Source organism: Hippocampus zosterae, chromosome 5 (genome assembly GCF_025434085.1).
Source record: "Hippocampus zosterae strain Florida chromosome 5, ASM2543408v3, whole genome shotgun sequence".
NCBI lineage: Eukaryota > Metazoa > Chordata > Actinopteri > Syngnathiformes > Syngnathidae > Hippocampus > Hippocampus zosterae.
The window spans coordinates 7,705,856-7,722,513 of NC_067455.1; the positions used below are offsets into that span (position 1 = coordinate 7,705,856).

General features: G+C 41.7%; 1 long non-coding RNA gene across 2 annotated transcripts in view; it reads left to right on the plus strand.

The window, feature by feature from the left end:
- Positions 1 to 9,325: 9,325 nt before the first annotated feature.
- LOC127601065 (uncharacterized) overlaps positions 9,326 to 16,658 on the plus strand; it is a 46,345-nt gene continuing 39,012 nt past the window's right edge. Inside the window, exons 1-3 of one of the 2 annotated variants that reach the window (XR_007962484.1) lie at positions 9,326 to 9,403; positions 9,486 to 9,612; positions 13,571 to 14,389. This is a non-coding gene — a long non-coding RNA (uncharacterized LOC127601065). Of the gene's footprint in view, positions 9,404 to 9,485; positions 9,613 to 13,570; positions 14,390 to 16,658 lie in introns of those variants that run through there. The other variant, XR_007962483.1, reaches the window with a different exon arrangement.

Consider the following 16,658-nt stretch of genomic DNA (forward strand, 5'->3'; position numbering starts at 1 on the left):
TTACAATTAATGTGGGGATAGGGTGTGAAGGGGGGGCTTTACGGTCACAAGAGCAGATGTTTTTTGTCATTTTTACCTCCATAAACTGCATGAAATGACAGCGCCTTCCTCCACCTCATCAATGTGCACGATACAGCGCGCGTCACAAACGTGTCTGCGCGTCACCTTTCGCCATCCACTTTATGACATCGCACCAAATGAATAGATTTGCCATTGTCAAAATGGAGAATGAGCAGACCGTATTTTGGCACCCTTCCATTGCCAAGCGTCGTGCAATGAAACCCGCTTATCGTGTAAGATACATTCCAGACCCACCCACGCTAGGTTTATCCACGCTTCCACTTTCAGTATTTCTTCATACCTGTTCTCTGGCTCTCAAGGAATGGAAGACTTTTGTAAACTCACTTTGAGGACACAAAAAGATTCATAAGAGGTCAAGCATGCTTGGTTGAAGCTGTTTTTGTGACTCTTTGTAAAAATTGATTGTAGAGCTGACATATAATGCTAAAAAAAAAAAACAAATACTGGAAATTAAAGTAGATTTTAACTGCAGTAGAGTTAATGTGGCTGTCTTTTGTATTTACTTTGCGGCATTCGATTTTCACTGCAGGGCAGAGCAAAGTGATCAAATAACAGATACTTTTACTTTGTGTTAGGAAACCTAGTGTGGACACATTTTTAGAAGAAATCTTGATTTAAACTGACTTTACTGTAGTGAGGAGAGTAAAGTGAATAAAAAAAATTACTTTGCGTTAATCAAAACAAATGTCGACGATATCAAAAAATGAACCTCCTGTTTTAAGATCGACATGGTGTATTTTTACTGCAGTGAATTTAGCAAAGACATTGAAAGACATGACGTGTCCCGAAATGTATTGATGCGGATTAAAAAAAAAAAAGTTTGACCTGTGCAATCTGGATTTTAACAAGCCCAAATGGCAAAATCCAAGCCTTGTAGTTAACTGACGTTTCAGAAAAAAATCCACCTGTTGCTGAACTTAACCCTTCATGCATAAACATGACTCGATGTATTACTACATTACGTATTGCATCATTGTATTTGAATTCTTCTTCTTCTTATGATTATTCTTAAGGCGAACTTGATGTGCTACAGAAAAAAAAAAAACTACGACAGCTTTGGAATCGGCGCCAAACAATCATCTTGAGCAATGTACTTGGATTTCTGATTTGTTGACCAGCGTGAGACCAAAAATCTTGTTTTGTGATGTTTTTCAGACCTATTTTTCCAGAAAACGCTTCATCTCATATGACCGTAGGTCCATTTCATTTGTACCTTATTTTGAAAGGATCTCCAAAAGAAAACACAAACGAGGAGCACCACAACTCGCATTGACCCACCACCACCCTTCCCACAGAAGATTGTCTCTTTATTTATTTATTTTACATTGGAATCCCTCTGCCTGCTCCCCCCCTAATTATTCTAATTATCACGGCACACCGTTAAAAAAAAAAAAATCCTGATTAATAACCGGCAGGATATTGTTGTGGCAATTTGCCATATGGTGCCGGGACTTGCACGCTGTCACGATGTCGTCATTAGCGGCGACTAATGTTTGTCGCAGGCGTGCAGCCGTGACGAGCGTAGCTTCCGCTCACCTTGCAATCCCCCCCCCCCCCATTCCCCCCCGATGGGAGGCAAGCATCATAAGGGGGAGGCAGGGATGGGATTTAGTAAGGGGGAATCGGACGAGACACTTAGTATTCCTCATGGCTTCCCAACTCAGTGAAAGGCCAAGCTGGAAGGAAGTAGCACCTGAATGGTGCGTCGTTACTTTGTTTTAAAGAACAAAGTGATAACATCCTTTGGAAATGTAAGTTGTGTTTTAAGCCAGGGGTGTCAAACCCATTTTCGTCACGTGCCACATTTTAGTTACCATTTCCTTTGGAGGGCCATGATGACTGAAATCCATCCATCCATCCATTTTCCACCGCTTATCCGGGGTCGGGTCGCGGGGGCAGCAGCTTTAGGAGGGAAGCCCAGACTTCCCTCTCCCTAGCCACTTCTTCGAGCTCTTCCTGGCGGATCCTGAGGCGTTCCCATGCCAGCTGGGTGACATAGTCTCTCCAGCGTGTCCTGGGTCGTCCTCGGGGTCTCCTGCCAGTGGGACATGCCCGGAACACCTCACCAGGGAGGTGTCCAGGAGGCATCCTAATTAAATGCCCGAGCCACCTCATCTGGCTCCTCTCGATGTGGAGGAAAAGCGGCTCTACTCTGAGCCCCTCCCGGATGACCGAGCTTCTCACCTTATCTCTAAGGGAGAGCCCGGACACCCTGCGGAGAAAACTCTATGGTCACGACCCGTAGCCCGTGACCATAGATGAGATTAAATATGAGAACTTGAAATGTTGCTTGATATTTTAGCGAGGGATCATGGAAGTTGCCATGTTTGATTTGCTTTCGCGGTCCGCAGAAAATTATGGGGCGGCCCAGATCTGGCCCACGGGCCTTGACTTTAATATTCGTGTTTTAAGCAAATAAGTGACAAATAGGTCTTTTTCACTGTTGTGATCCTTGTCAAGCCCGCATCTGACTATGAGTGCTTTGTATTTCATGTAAACTAGACAAGACTGGAAAACGAAGGTTCGTTGTCAGCAGATGATGCCATTGTTACTTTGCATTGAACCAAGTGGTCACAACTTTTGAGAATTAGATTTTCTTTTTTTATATTTGGCTGACAAAAAGTATATTTTGTCTCACTTTTTAGTTGAGTGAATCAAGTGCAATATCTTGTTACAGTTTATTTTAATGAACGAAGGGGCGGCATCTTTTGAAAATGAATGTCGTGCTTGAAATAGATGATTGATGATAAAAGCAAAAATAAATAAATTTGATAGCACACCATCTTAACTTTGTCTACATAAAGCAAATGTGTATCGCCTTTATTTAAGCAGGTCATTATCACGTATAGTTTTACTGCACTGAAAGTATTGTCACTTTGACTAAACCCGAAAACAAAACCACTTGAACTTGCTTGCACATTAACAATAATGCGATGACTGTGTCGTGATCAATCATCGTTGATCTTATTTCCTTGCAGCATACATCTTTAGTGATTCACGTTAAAATATTTTCGAAAGAATGGATTAAAAATATCTGCAGCTCAGAAAATTTCAAATGTTTGATTTTTATCCGGCGGAAAAAAAAAACATGCAAAAAATGACACAGAATTCATGTTTTCATAAAGTACCATACTCAAACCGAAACCTCTCATGTGATATATCATTAAATTAATATGCAAGTCCAGTGCCGTTTCTGGCAAGGCCACCACCAAAAATGTCGGATCCAATGATGGAGGCTGGATGTGAAGTTTGCTGCTGGCATCTACCGACCGACTGACATGTAAATTCTATTAAGCAAAAAAAAAAATTAGAAAAAAGTTGGGGCACTCAAAAGGCAAGGTACCACTCTATTTCGATTACATCGGTCAAATATTGTTTTGGCTGGTTTCGCAAGCAGCTCCATGATGGCCACTGCTCATGTGTATACACACACACAGGCACACACAGGCACGGGCACACACTTGGGAGCAGGCAGTCAAAGGAGTTGACAGCGAGTCAAGCGTTTCCCCGGCGAGAGCGCTCTTGTTAAGACCTGTTGGTATTCTCCAGATGGCAATAAAAATGCATGAGCTTCCAGAGCTCATCCACCAGAGAGAAAGAGAACAACAAAAACCTCAGAGAGTGAGCACGTGGGGGGGTGGAGGGGGGAGGGGGGAGTCGCCAAGCCCGTCCTCGAAGGAGCTTCAGATGAGTGCGGATGCGCATCTTATCGCTACCCGTCGACTTAGCGCTTCTTTTTCTTCTTGAGTAATACTCGAGATGAAATGCAGGATGGATGGCGGGGAGAAAAGTTTGGCAACCAAGTTGTGGGAAAAAGTGCGGCGCCCTTGTGTCGGAAATCAATCGGAAACAAAAAAAAAACTGTGGCTCGGTTTTGAGTGACACTCCACCCCTGAGGTAGCAATTAAGCAATGTGGTGCTTGGGAGGCGACACAATCAGCCCACCGGTTTGCCGCACAGTTTAAGAACATTCATAGTTGGTGCCTGACGATAATCGGCACCAAATATTTGGTCATATTGTTTGCATACACATTCCTAGAAAACGAGGGCTCCATTTCCGTGAATGGCGTCAATCCCGCATGGCGCGGGGCAAAACTCTACATGGAGGTGGGTTAGATTGAGTGTTGGTCATCTTGCAGACGAGAGAAGTCCAGTGGATCTGAAAGAGGGAAGGCAGTGCCACTGTGGAAGTAGTCACAGCTGACTTCAATAATGGCCGATGAAAGCGGCTTCTCTCATTCCCTTTAAATACAGCATGCTGGCAATGAGGGCTGCACAATATATATCCATCCATTCATTTTCTGATCCGCTTTATCCTCACAAAGGTTGCAGGGGGTGCTGGAACCTGTCCTAGTTGTCTTCGGGCAGGAAGCAAGGGACACCCTGAACCGGTTGCGAGCCAATTGGAGGGCACTCACAAACAACCATCCGCTCTCACACTCACACCTTGGGACAATTTAGAGTATTCATTCAGCCTGCCATGCATGTTTTTGGAATGTGGGAGGAAACCGGAGTACCCGGAGAAACCCCACGCAGGCACGGGGAGAACATGCATACTCCACACAGGAAGGCCGGAGCTCGAATCGAACCCTGCACCTCTGCACTGTGAGGTCGTCTCGCTAACCACTGGACCCACCGGGCTGACCTTTCATTAGATAATAAACATGGAATTTCTTTCGGTACATGATAAATATAGCTATATAAAACATCCATTATGGATATTTTTTCAACATCGTGGAATTCAACTTTCCGTGCACTGGAGTCTCAAATTGGTGCACATTTGTGCCACGAAATAGACACTTGGAGACCACCCCCCCCCCGCCCCCCCACCCCGTGTCCCCAGCCCGATCAATCTTGTACCCCACCTTTGTACGTGTACCGCCCAGTAGCGCCATTTAAAAATAAAAAAAAATTAACATTAATTTCATGAATCATTCATCTATACTCTGTAACATTATCCTATTCCTCACTGGTAGTTAAAAAAAGGTTTTCATGTAGATGTCTGATTAAAAATATTTTTAGATGGACAACTTCACATCTTTCGTACCATGTGTAAATTATAGATGTCCATGTAGATGCCTGTCTACAACGTCAACTATTTATTATCGGCCAGATCAGCACTGCAAATGAGACCATGGTCTCAATTGGTCTTTTACTTGGTTGAATAAATGTTAAAACATGGATATTAATATACCGTTCAATGACAGCCAGCTCCATGCATGTAATATGAGTTGATTTTTTAAATGTACTTATTTATTTTTTAAAGCAGAGTGAAGGCAGCCCCGTCGATTGCCGGCGTGTGATGTGATGTCAAGAAGGCGTTGATCCGGGCAGAGGCGCCGACGAGGTGGATACGGGGGCTTTTCATAGCCGTAATTAAAACAGCCAGATAGATTCGGTAATTGAATAAAAAATAAATAAATAAGTAACAAATCTGGGATGTAAGCAACATCTGCGCCAGGCGCATAAATCAGCCCAATGAGAGGCTGCAGACACCATAAAAAGCGGAGCGACGACGCCGATGAGCTGACGGATGACACTCGCCGGCGGGATAGTGTCGAGGGTGAATGTGAAACGCACGGCGACAATACGCGCTGATGGAATACTGACACACAACAGTCAAAATAGACAGAAAAGTAACTCGACACGAAACCAACAGGTGGGGCTCGAACCCACCTGACTGCATGACTCTTTTAGCCAATCAGAAGTTTGAAGAGAGCCACTCCCAGAAAAGGCCAACAATGACTGCTTTGAGAATTTCTGTCACAATATTCTCTATTTGTGGGAGAGGTTATGATATTAAAGCACATTTTGGGCATGTCATAGATTTAACCCGTTTGTGTGTCTTTGTTAGGAATTTTCTTTGTGTTTGTTTCATAGAAATGACAAACTGAGTTGTTTTGAGTAGAATATGATGTAATTTGTAAAAATACATTGGTACCTGTATTTACGAAATTAATTGGTTCCGGAAGAAATTTCTGAACTAGAAAATTTTGTAAATCAAGACGCGTTTTCCATGTAAAAGCCCTAATCCGTTCCATGGCCCAAAGTCAGACACAAATGTTTTCTAAAGCACAAAAATGCATCAAAATATGTAACAAATGCATGTTGCAATTAGATAATTGCACAATAAATGATGGTAATATAACTTTTAACTGCGTCCTCATCATTTTTTGCCCTCTTTGTCCCGTGAAGTGGTTTTTGCCTGGTGTTATGTCGTCTTTTAATAATCCTTCGAAAATATGCAAGGCAAACATCAGCATAGTGAGCGATTTTCATTTTGGCTTGTACTCGCTTCTGTTGCCAGCAGTTTCGACATGATAGTAGTATGTTGAGTTTGTGACATACAGCGTTTGTGGGCACGTGTGAGTCTGTGTGTGTTCACGCATGCGTGTGTGTTTGTACCCGTCACAACTAAATCCACCATCTGCTACCGAGAGCGTGTCGTCGCTCACCATGACCAACGATGTCATGAGTTGATTGAATATTTAGAGCCGGCAAGCATGTCGGGTTACTCCACTGCTCCACCGCGCCAGCGACACCAGGTCATGTGACGTTGATGCGCTCAAAACACTAGAGTGGGCGTGTTTTTTATAACTTCTAAGAAGCGGTGTTGGAGGACTTGGAGTGAAGTTGTAGCTCCTGGGCAAAAATATTCATGTTTTATTCATGGGCTTAAAATGGCAAACAAACCTATGCTTGTTTAGAAGTTATGGAAACCATACATCCATTTTCTAGAGCTCATATCTAAGCGGGGGTGCAACCCTGAATTGGTGGTCAGTCAATCACAGGACACATAGTACAGACAAACAAGTAGAGGTGCAATGTTGAATCGATTGATTGACAACTAATTTGTTATCAGATTTATCGATAGCGATTTCAGACCTCTTTGAATTAAAATGGTCCAAATCCTTGAAATTTCAGATTCTCAGCAGTCTATCTGTAGTTCTCTATGAAAACAAACTGTACTTATTAGATTTGTGTTGAGTCAAAATACAACATTTACAAAATCTGCTTTTACTTTGGAAAACAATGAGCGTTTTTGACCATTTCTTGGCAAATTATAGACCAAAGCTTGAAATGAAACATTTTAACAGTGTCGTCCAAAGTGACTTGAAAGAAGTGTACTATATACATAAAAAAACCCAAACAAACAAACAAAAAAAAAACTGTAGAGTGAGCGCTAAATTTCATGGCAACAAACTTTTAAGTTGGGGAAATTCAACACAAAATTTTCCGTTTTGTTAATTGGCTTTCCTATGCAATGTGTCTTAACACGAATTTAAACCCATTTATACTGCGGGCTGACTTCAGTTCTATTTTTGTGCAGCATAACAGCTGAATGCCACTTCACCATGTTTGGTTTGAGCTCTGGACAGAAATGGGGTCCAATATTAATGCACATTTTTCCTCATCACACCAAGTTATTCATGTAGTTATTTTTAACAGTCAAAGCAAAAAAAAAAAAAAAAAAAAACTGTGCTCGTGATGCACCCGATCATCAGCATTAATTGGATAGCGAGGGAGGACGGTTAGGCAGCCTCTATGGCCGTTAAAAAAAGAGCCCCAAAATAAATAGCGGCGAGGTGAAACTCGCGGAGGAGACTCTGGCTCGTAAATCGCGGTGTAATGACACGCTTAGCCATAAATGACTAAACAAGAGCCCATTAAGGCACGCGTGACTCCCTCCTGATGCCTGCGCAGCAGATGTTAATAATTTCCACAGAAACACACCAACGCTCGGTCACGCCGGGGGAAATGTCAAAAAAGGGTCAGGCGCAGCGTTTAGTTGAAGGTCCATTGTACTGATCCCCTCTTCCTTCTCACTCGTAACACAAAATACAAAGAGCGTACGACACCGTAAGATGGATATCAAATAAAGGCTCAAATGGCTTTCCATAAAGCAGAGAAAAGAAGAAAAAAAAAAAACGAACCACATTTTTTGTGTGTAAATTATCCATGGGAGATAGCATCGAGTTATCAATGGGTTCCGGTCCTAGCGTGATCTCATCCGTGACATGATGCCATCAACTTTGATCTTCAACATTGAGATTTTATCAGCACGTCGTTAGCTTTCCGGTATGGCAAAATGTGTTTTCATCACTTGGTTTCTGATTATCGCAAGATGATCTGTTGAGATAGATTTTATTTTTTTTTAAACCAAATGTTAATCATGTCGTAAATGGGGGGGAAAAAAGAATTCAGTTTTCTTTATATTGTTAGCGTCATCTCAATGGTGAAAATGCAATTTTTACGCATTCAGACACTAAGGCGCTTGTTGTTTTTTTGAAACCATATTTAATTAGCCTCAAAGTGCCAAAGGAATTGGACAACAAAACTTTTAATATTGCAACAACATTGGCAAAACATTTCATCCTTGATTTACTACCTGTAGGCCATATTCTCCCAGTGAGCAAGAGTGAAAAGGCATCCGGTTGCTTTTCTGGCAGCGCTGACTCTCCCCCGTCCTTCCCGTCATTTACTCACATTCTAAACTGCTCCTGCGCAAATTCTTCCGTTGAATTTTCCCGCCTAATGCACTTTAGAGGAGAAATGCTAAACATCATGTTGCACTTGAAATTTGGATGTTGCTAATGTGCAGTATGCCACACATACTAATAGTTATGTTATAAAACAGCGGTCCCCAACCCCCAGGCTGCGGACCGGCACCGATCCGTCGGTCATTTGGTACCGGGCCGCAAAGAAAGAATACATAACTCGCATTACTTCCGTTTTATTCATTTCGGGAATCTGAAAGATTTTTTATTTTGAAAAGTGACCAGATTCTCCGTTACATCCTTCTACTGTACAGTATTTCTCTCTTGACGCAGGTCAAGGTGCGCTTCGCGGTCACGTGATAGGTTACCGCTAAAATGGAAACGCGGGAGCTAGCAAAATGAGTAAAACAACAAACGTCTTTGGGAAAGGGAAAACGCCCAGCCAGGAGACAGAAGAGGAGCCTACGACTTCCAAGAAAAAGAGGGCGACATTTAATGGACGGTATCAAGATTTCCTACTTAAAATACGATTTGTCTCAAAGGGAAATTCCCACGCACCGAGCCCACTCTCCATAATATGCGGAGATGATGAGTCGTATTTTTCATGCACTTTGTATCATATTTTAAAGGCACGTTTAAACGTTACCATAGCGACCAGAGAGTGTTGCGGCCTCGTGTCATGATTCGTCTTTATTATGATGTTTTGAAAATACCACAATTGTCATGCAGATCATATTTTATTTTGTTCTATTTATCTGTCACACTTTCAAGGTCGGTCCCTGAAAATATTGTCTGACATTAAACCGGTCCGTGGGGCAAAAAAGGTTGGGGACTGCTCTTATATAAGCAGCAACAACATTCTTGCTTTGTAATTTTCTTTCTTCCTGTTTTTCCCCCATTTTTCAGCAACGATGGATTCCACGTCAAAATATTTTCCTGCTGGCTTTAAAACACAAAGCAGTGGAGCTTTTTCGATGGGATCGGCTCATTGAAGAGAAGTACGGGTCACTCACGAACGACATTCATCGTAATGGTAAGTTGGATCATTTCACATTTCTTTCGCTTTACTGGCCTATTAAAATATGCCTTCACATGAAACCATTTCGCGGTGCAAAAAAAGTTTGGAGGCTGCTGAGAGAATGTTTGGAGGGGGAAAAAACATTTATTGAACAAAGATCCTGATTTCAAGTTACACGCTTGGTTTGTTGCCACTCCAGACTGGCCAAAGTTAAAGAAAAGAAAAACAAGAAAAACGACAACAAAAAGTTTTGTCAGCACGGACATGAATCAGCGCTACATTACGGCTCGACTCCGACACTTTATGATTGTAATTAGAGCAGGTGGATTATTGGAGCATGTTATGAGATGCGCTCCTTTATCACCCGGTGTAAATCCACAATTGTTTTTATTGTCAAAGAAAATAAAAATGGGGAATTAAAAAGAAAAAAAAAACAAACAGCCATTCCATCTGACTTGTGAAGGTCATTTAACAGTGAGAAAAAAAAAGTCTTATGAGTTGACTCATCGTGACACTTTTCTTTGTTCTATTTGGACACAAAGAGTGAATGTCGGCAGACCTTGAAACGTTTGACTGTGTTATGACAGAGATTTGTGATTTATCACTTTTTGAAATCTTTTTGTTCTCAAAACACTGCTGGCAGGATATGCGGAAAATATAAAAATATCTGGATATATAATTTGCCTTCTCCAAATGTTAGGGAATACAAACAAATAATTAAAAAAAAACACAAAGCCCTCTTACCAGAATAATGCTCCATGTGTCAACTTCATTTTTTTGAACTTATCCAGTCAGTTATCATTGATTAAAAAAAGAGGGGCGGGGGGAGGATGGAGAAAAGAAATTGTATTTGGTATCGATATTGGATTTGACAAGCCAAGATAAATATATGTAATGGCATTTTTAATCCTATATACTAGCTGGTTCCTGCGGAAGGCTGGTAAGGTGGGCCTTCGGCCCACAAAAGTGTTGTTGCTTGGTTCAACGTTTTGTTCATCTTCATTGCTTATCGCGAAAATAAAGAGATGTTTAGCTCTACTATATAACTAACAATTTTATTGCAATGCTTGTGGGTAGACAACATTTTTTCGCTAAGATGCCCGCGCGATCGTAGTGAGCCACTGCCTGAGCGGCGCAGTGGCGGCGCGCAGCGGCGCGGTGAAGTAGGTACGTTTTGAAAAGGGACAGACGGAAGGACAGACCGCGTGCGGGACGACAAGCAATATATATATATATATATACAGTATATAGATAGATAGATATTATATATCTATCTATATATATATACGGTATCATGTATATTGCCCAAAACTCATTGAATCCCTTATTTCTCCTTAAAAATAAAAACTGGACATGCTTTTAAAAGGACAAAATCCATTGCCCGTGCCTACTTTACCACTCGTAGGAAGAACATTGATTTCCGGACCTAACCTCATCCGTTCTTCAACTAACCCTGAAACAGAGACCTAAACACAACCCAGTCATACAAACTTTACAACTCCAACTGTCAGCCCGCGAACTCGAGCCTAAACCCAACCCTAACCTCACATTACCCTGTACTCCAAATCCTAGCCTAAACCCATTTTCTAAATCCCAACCCTTAATGTCCAAGCCAACCACCCCAAAACCTAAAGTCGGAGGCTATTGTCTGGTCAAAACTGTCTTTCCTCAAACATTTCTCAACAATCTCAAAGGAATTCCAACTGGCGTTTTTGTGCAATGACATTGCGACTTTTGTAACACTAATTGCCTCTTTCCCCGATTAAAGAACTACTTAATTCTGCTTCGGCTTGTGTTCTTTGCGATGGTACGGTACAAGTTGAATTGGGCCTGTATCTAAGCCCCTTTACGTTTTAGCCCGATAAATGGCACAAGACAGTAAAAATAACTAGGGACACGCCACAATAGTTTACCAATGGCGGGACAACAGACGTACTGGATTTGGAAGGAGCGACGACTAGGCGGGAGGCTTTCTAAATCCGTTGCTCGCGTTCGCCCGTGATGGACTTGGCGTGAAGCGGTGACTCTCATCTTGAATGGTGAAGAGACAGTTGCGGAAACCTTCTGCCAGTCACACACACGCAAATTCACACGGGCACACTCACACGGCGGCGGTACCTTCCAACCTGCCGCGCCACACTGGCCTGCGAATCCCGGCACGTCGGATCCCCGCCAGGTAATTACCGGTTAAAAATATTTCATCCCATTGTGTGCAAACAAAAGCGGCGGCGCGGCGAACAGCGACAAAGAGCTGCTTTACACGCGTTTTGCTTTTTCTTCCCCTCCAAACGTCGCTTTTGTTCACAGCTCTGCGATGCTGTCGCTGCAGCAAATTTGCAGCTATTTCATATTTAAATGCAGCTGTCATGCTTTCCGGAAGAAAAAACAGGCAGAAAAAAAACTGCAGTTTGTGTCGATTCTCTTGTGGCTAACTCTCACTCGAGGACAGTTTGCTACTAGAACTGACCAGAATGTTGGAGAAAACCTTGGAAAACTCAAAATGGCACAACATTCTGTTTGTCGTCGGTGTGCAATTTTGCGTGTTAAGTTCTAACTTATACACGTGGCATGTGATTTAAACACATTTCTTTAAAATAGAAAAACACACTTTTAAAGACACTGTCAAGTGAAATCAGATTTATTTTCATATACATTTGACATATATGAAGATAACTGCTGAATAAGTGCCAAGACGAAAAATCATGTATCACTGAATCGTGGAGCTATAGCATTTAAGTTTAGTTTGTTTTTCACCATGTCACTTTTCCTAATTTTTTCATGGCGAAAACATAGAGACAGTATTTCCCCTTTACAGGGTACTCTGATAGACACTTGCATTTCTTCCGTCCTGTTAACGGGGGTAAAAAAAAAAAAAAAAGTGGCTTCTGCCTTTCAAAGACAACCATGTCACTTGCTGTGTTTTTGTCAAGCTAGTTATGCTAGCAGATTCTGTACGAGTGGCAAAGTCAGCTCACAGGGGTTCTGGAAGTAACTCTTAAAGTTTGGGATGTTTTGTAAAAGTACACTCGTGTGACAGCGACTTGATGAATCGCCACCAGTTGTGTCGTTGATTTCCATACGTCTGCAAATAGATGATTGACAAGCCCCTCCATTGCCGCACGACCTCACCATATGCTGCTCGACGCCACCTCGTTGGCTAATTATTTTCAGATGCTTTTTCTTGACGCATGTGTGCAAGGAAAAACATAAACATGACCATAAAATATTTTTGAAAAAAATACATTCAGCATGTTTAGGTTATCATGTCACATCTGTTTTTTTAAAAGATAAACAAAAAAGGGGGTAAAGGTACCTCAAAGCGGCTGGATGATGAAATCTGTTTTAATTTAAAGTTTATAAATGCATCTTATAATAAAGGCATTGGACAATGTTTATTTTTTTACCATCTTATCGCAAAATGCTTTTTGTTTTAATCATTTTCACATCAATATACAATTGCCGCTCGTTAAAACACAGGTAAATCATTTAAATAAAGAAGTGTCTTGACTAACTCATGTAAAAAAAAAAAAGTACTTGTGTAGTACATAACATTGCCTTACAAAAAGCCGCTAGACTGAAAAAAAGTACTTTCGGCTGCAAATGATTAAAATGTGATCACCTGACAATTTTCTACTGTCCTAAAAATATTCAATATATATACTATCCAAACCAATGGAACCAAAACAATAATTACAAAATGTTATATATATATTTTTTTTAAACTAAGGCAGGTGGTCAGTGAACGGTAAAAGCCCATAGTTACCAACATTGTTAGAGCGGTATGGGCTAATAGTGAGTGATATGGGTGGCAAGCAAGCTATATATGAGCAATACAAACCCATAGTAAGCAATACGGGCAGCCGCGGGGGAATTTCCAGAAAGATACAAGCCCCTAGCAAGATATACGGGTGGCCTGCAAGCGATACTCACGTGCGTTTGAATCCCACTAATTGCCTGGCCATTCCCCGGGCAGCGGAACACAGGCGCTGACTGGTGGTGTCTGTTTCTACAAAGACAGAGGATCAACTTCACAACAGAAGAATGCGGACATTTAGAATTATCAGGAGAAAACAGCAGGGCGGGAAGACAAAGACACATGCACACAGACACAAGTGTGTGCGTGTGTGTGTGTGTGTGTTTAAAGCTCTAAGAAGTGCCATGACAAAATGAACTTAAAAGCATTTGATGCATTCTGCTGAATATTTGAAGTGATTATCATTGTATCTCTGTAACATGTCAAAAAGAATATGCTGACATTTAAAAGTAGTAAATTAAAAATGTACTATTAAGCTTATAGTCCGTAGTTGTGAGTGTACTTTTAGTGTACGATAATTTGGAGAAGCATTTCTAATATGTTGTTTTGTTGTTGGCACTGCTTTTTAAAATGTAACCGTACCTAACAAAATGGTCGGTGAGTGGATGAATCCGATGACAAATCATCCTCCCACTTGAGGTCAGATCGCGGAGGCTGCAGTTTAAGCAGGGAAGCCCAGACTTCCCTCTCCCCCAGCCACTTCTTCCAACTCCACTGGCGGGATCCCAAAGCATTCCCAGTACAACACATTACCTCCAGTGTGTCCTGGGTCATCCCCGAGGCCTCCTACTTGTGGGTCGTACCTGGAACACCTCCCCTGGGAGGCATCTGGGACGCATTCTGATCAGATGCCCGGGCCACTTCATCTGGCTCCTCTCAATGTGGAAGAGCAGTAATGCTACTCGGATCACTCTTTCGGTTGACCAAGCTTTCCCCCCGTAGAGAAGCCCGGACACCCTGCGGAGGAAACTGCAAACGCAGGACCGATCCTGCCTGCCTCCATTCTCCCCTCACCCTGTCATGGTGCGGGGGGTTTTGCAGGACCCCAAAAAGAAGGCCAGACGGAGGGGCAAAATGTGTTAATCAAATGCTGAGAAAACCAAATCCAAAACAAGCAAAGTCCTGAAAACAATAAGAATTCAAAATAACAACAAAACCCATGGCATAAGCAAAAAAATATGACGTGATGAACACAAACCAACAGAAACAGTGACAGAAACGGCAACAATGACCCGACACCGAGTGGCCGGGAGTCTTTTTAACAGAAAACCTACGAATGACATGATGACCAACAGGTGTGCCGCTGTAGGAGGAGCCCTAGAGAGCCACCAAACAAATCAACCGTGACACACTCATGAATAAGACCTGATGATACTTGAACTCCTCTACACAGTGCAGGACCCTTGACCATGTCCATCCGAGTACCAAAGCCTCAAATTTGGAGGTGCTCATTCTCATCCCAACCACTTCACACTCTGATGCAAACCGCTCTAGTGAGAGTTGAAGGTTGTGGCTTGAACAGTACCACGTACTGTTCAAGCCACACCATCTGTGACCATGGTCACCATCTGTTAATCGCAGAAATGCAATACAGAGCCCACCAAACCGGAACACCTCGGCTATGCCTAGAAATTCAAAAAGGTTCTGAACAGAATCGGTAAGAAAGGGCATCCTTGGTGGAGTCCAACACCCACTGGAAACAAATCTGACTTACTGCCAGCAATGTGGAACAAACTGACAGCAGTCCCACAGCAATTGAACAGCTTGTATCTGGGGTCCGGTGCACCAGCCAGGGCATGAGAACTCCTTTGTAGCTCATTGAAACTCTCTTTATTAATATTCTTACTTTCTTAATGAATGAAAAGTAATTAAAATATACAACACACTGTAGATAGGTTCTGTCATAAGTCCTTTTCCTCATCTTTTGATTGGAATGATACTTTGTCATTAGTTTACATCGTAGAATCAGAATGACACTCATAACTATTAACATAATTGGAATTTATCAGTAATTCCTACATTAATTCAATTCATTACACTCTTAAAAATAAAGCTTAAATATTTTTATGTATTTTAATATGACATTAAAGGAACTGTGTGTGTGTAATATATATAAAGTCTAATCTGACTGTCAAATGCGTGTGTCAAATAAATTTAAGACAAGGAAAGCGATGGCTAAATGAAAGGAAACACCCCTGGGAGTTGTGCACACAAACGTGCATGCTCGCATGCACGCTCACTCACAATTTTTTTATTTTGGTGTTTAATGTGGTCGCCCCCTCATTTTGCAGTGAGATCCGCGGGAACATGCTGCACTGAGGATGCGCCCCAATTACACACAGCAATACTTTATTTGCAGTCCCATGCACTGTATATATTTTTTTCCTCAAGTTGACATTAGATGGCGCTGCAAGTCTTCCCAGTGAGGCTGCCTGCCTTCAGCGTGTCACATTGTTATTGGCAGTCGGGTTAACTTTATATGTCAATTATACAACCATCAATCCATTTTCTGTAGCGCTTGTTTGATCCTTGTTTACTTTTGGCAAGACAAGTGGTTTGCATCCTGAAGTGGCCACCAACCAATCGCACGCCTAAAAACAAACAAAAAAAAACATTAAAACTCACATTCACACCTATGGATAATTTGGTGTTCACGGAAGCTAATATGCATGTTTTTTCGAATGTGGGAGGAAACCACAGTAGCAGGAGCCAAGATTTGAACCCTGATCCTCAAAAAATGTTATTATAGTTAATGCACACTACCAGAATTCCAAATTAAAACTTAATAAAAAAAAAACAATTGGTGCAGTAAAGAAATATAAAACAAAAATGTTGAGGGCGGCGGTGGACTGAAACGGCATCTTACAGTTATACAAAATAAATTAATAAATAAATAACAAAGATGCTCTCCAAACTAGCCGTGTTCCAATCTGAGTTTTTAAATGCCAATACCGATTATCCACGAGTGTGATAAGCCGATACCGGTCATGGATTCGGTATAAAATGCTCAATTTTAGAGCTACAGAGATTTTAAAACATTTGAAGAATTTCTATCCCTTTATCATTTAAAAATGCAGGACAAATGCTTCAAATAATAATTGCAGCAAAGTTCCCAAATTCTGACTGTTCCTATGATAGTCTATAACAGGTGTCACCAACATTTTTGAGGGTGAGAGCAACTTCATGTGTACCGATTGTGTGAAGGGCTACCAAATTGATACACGTCTGAAATAACATATTTGTCCAA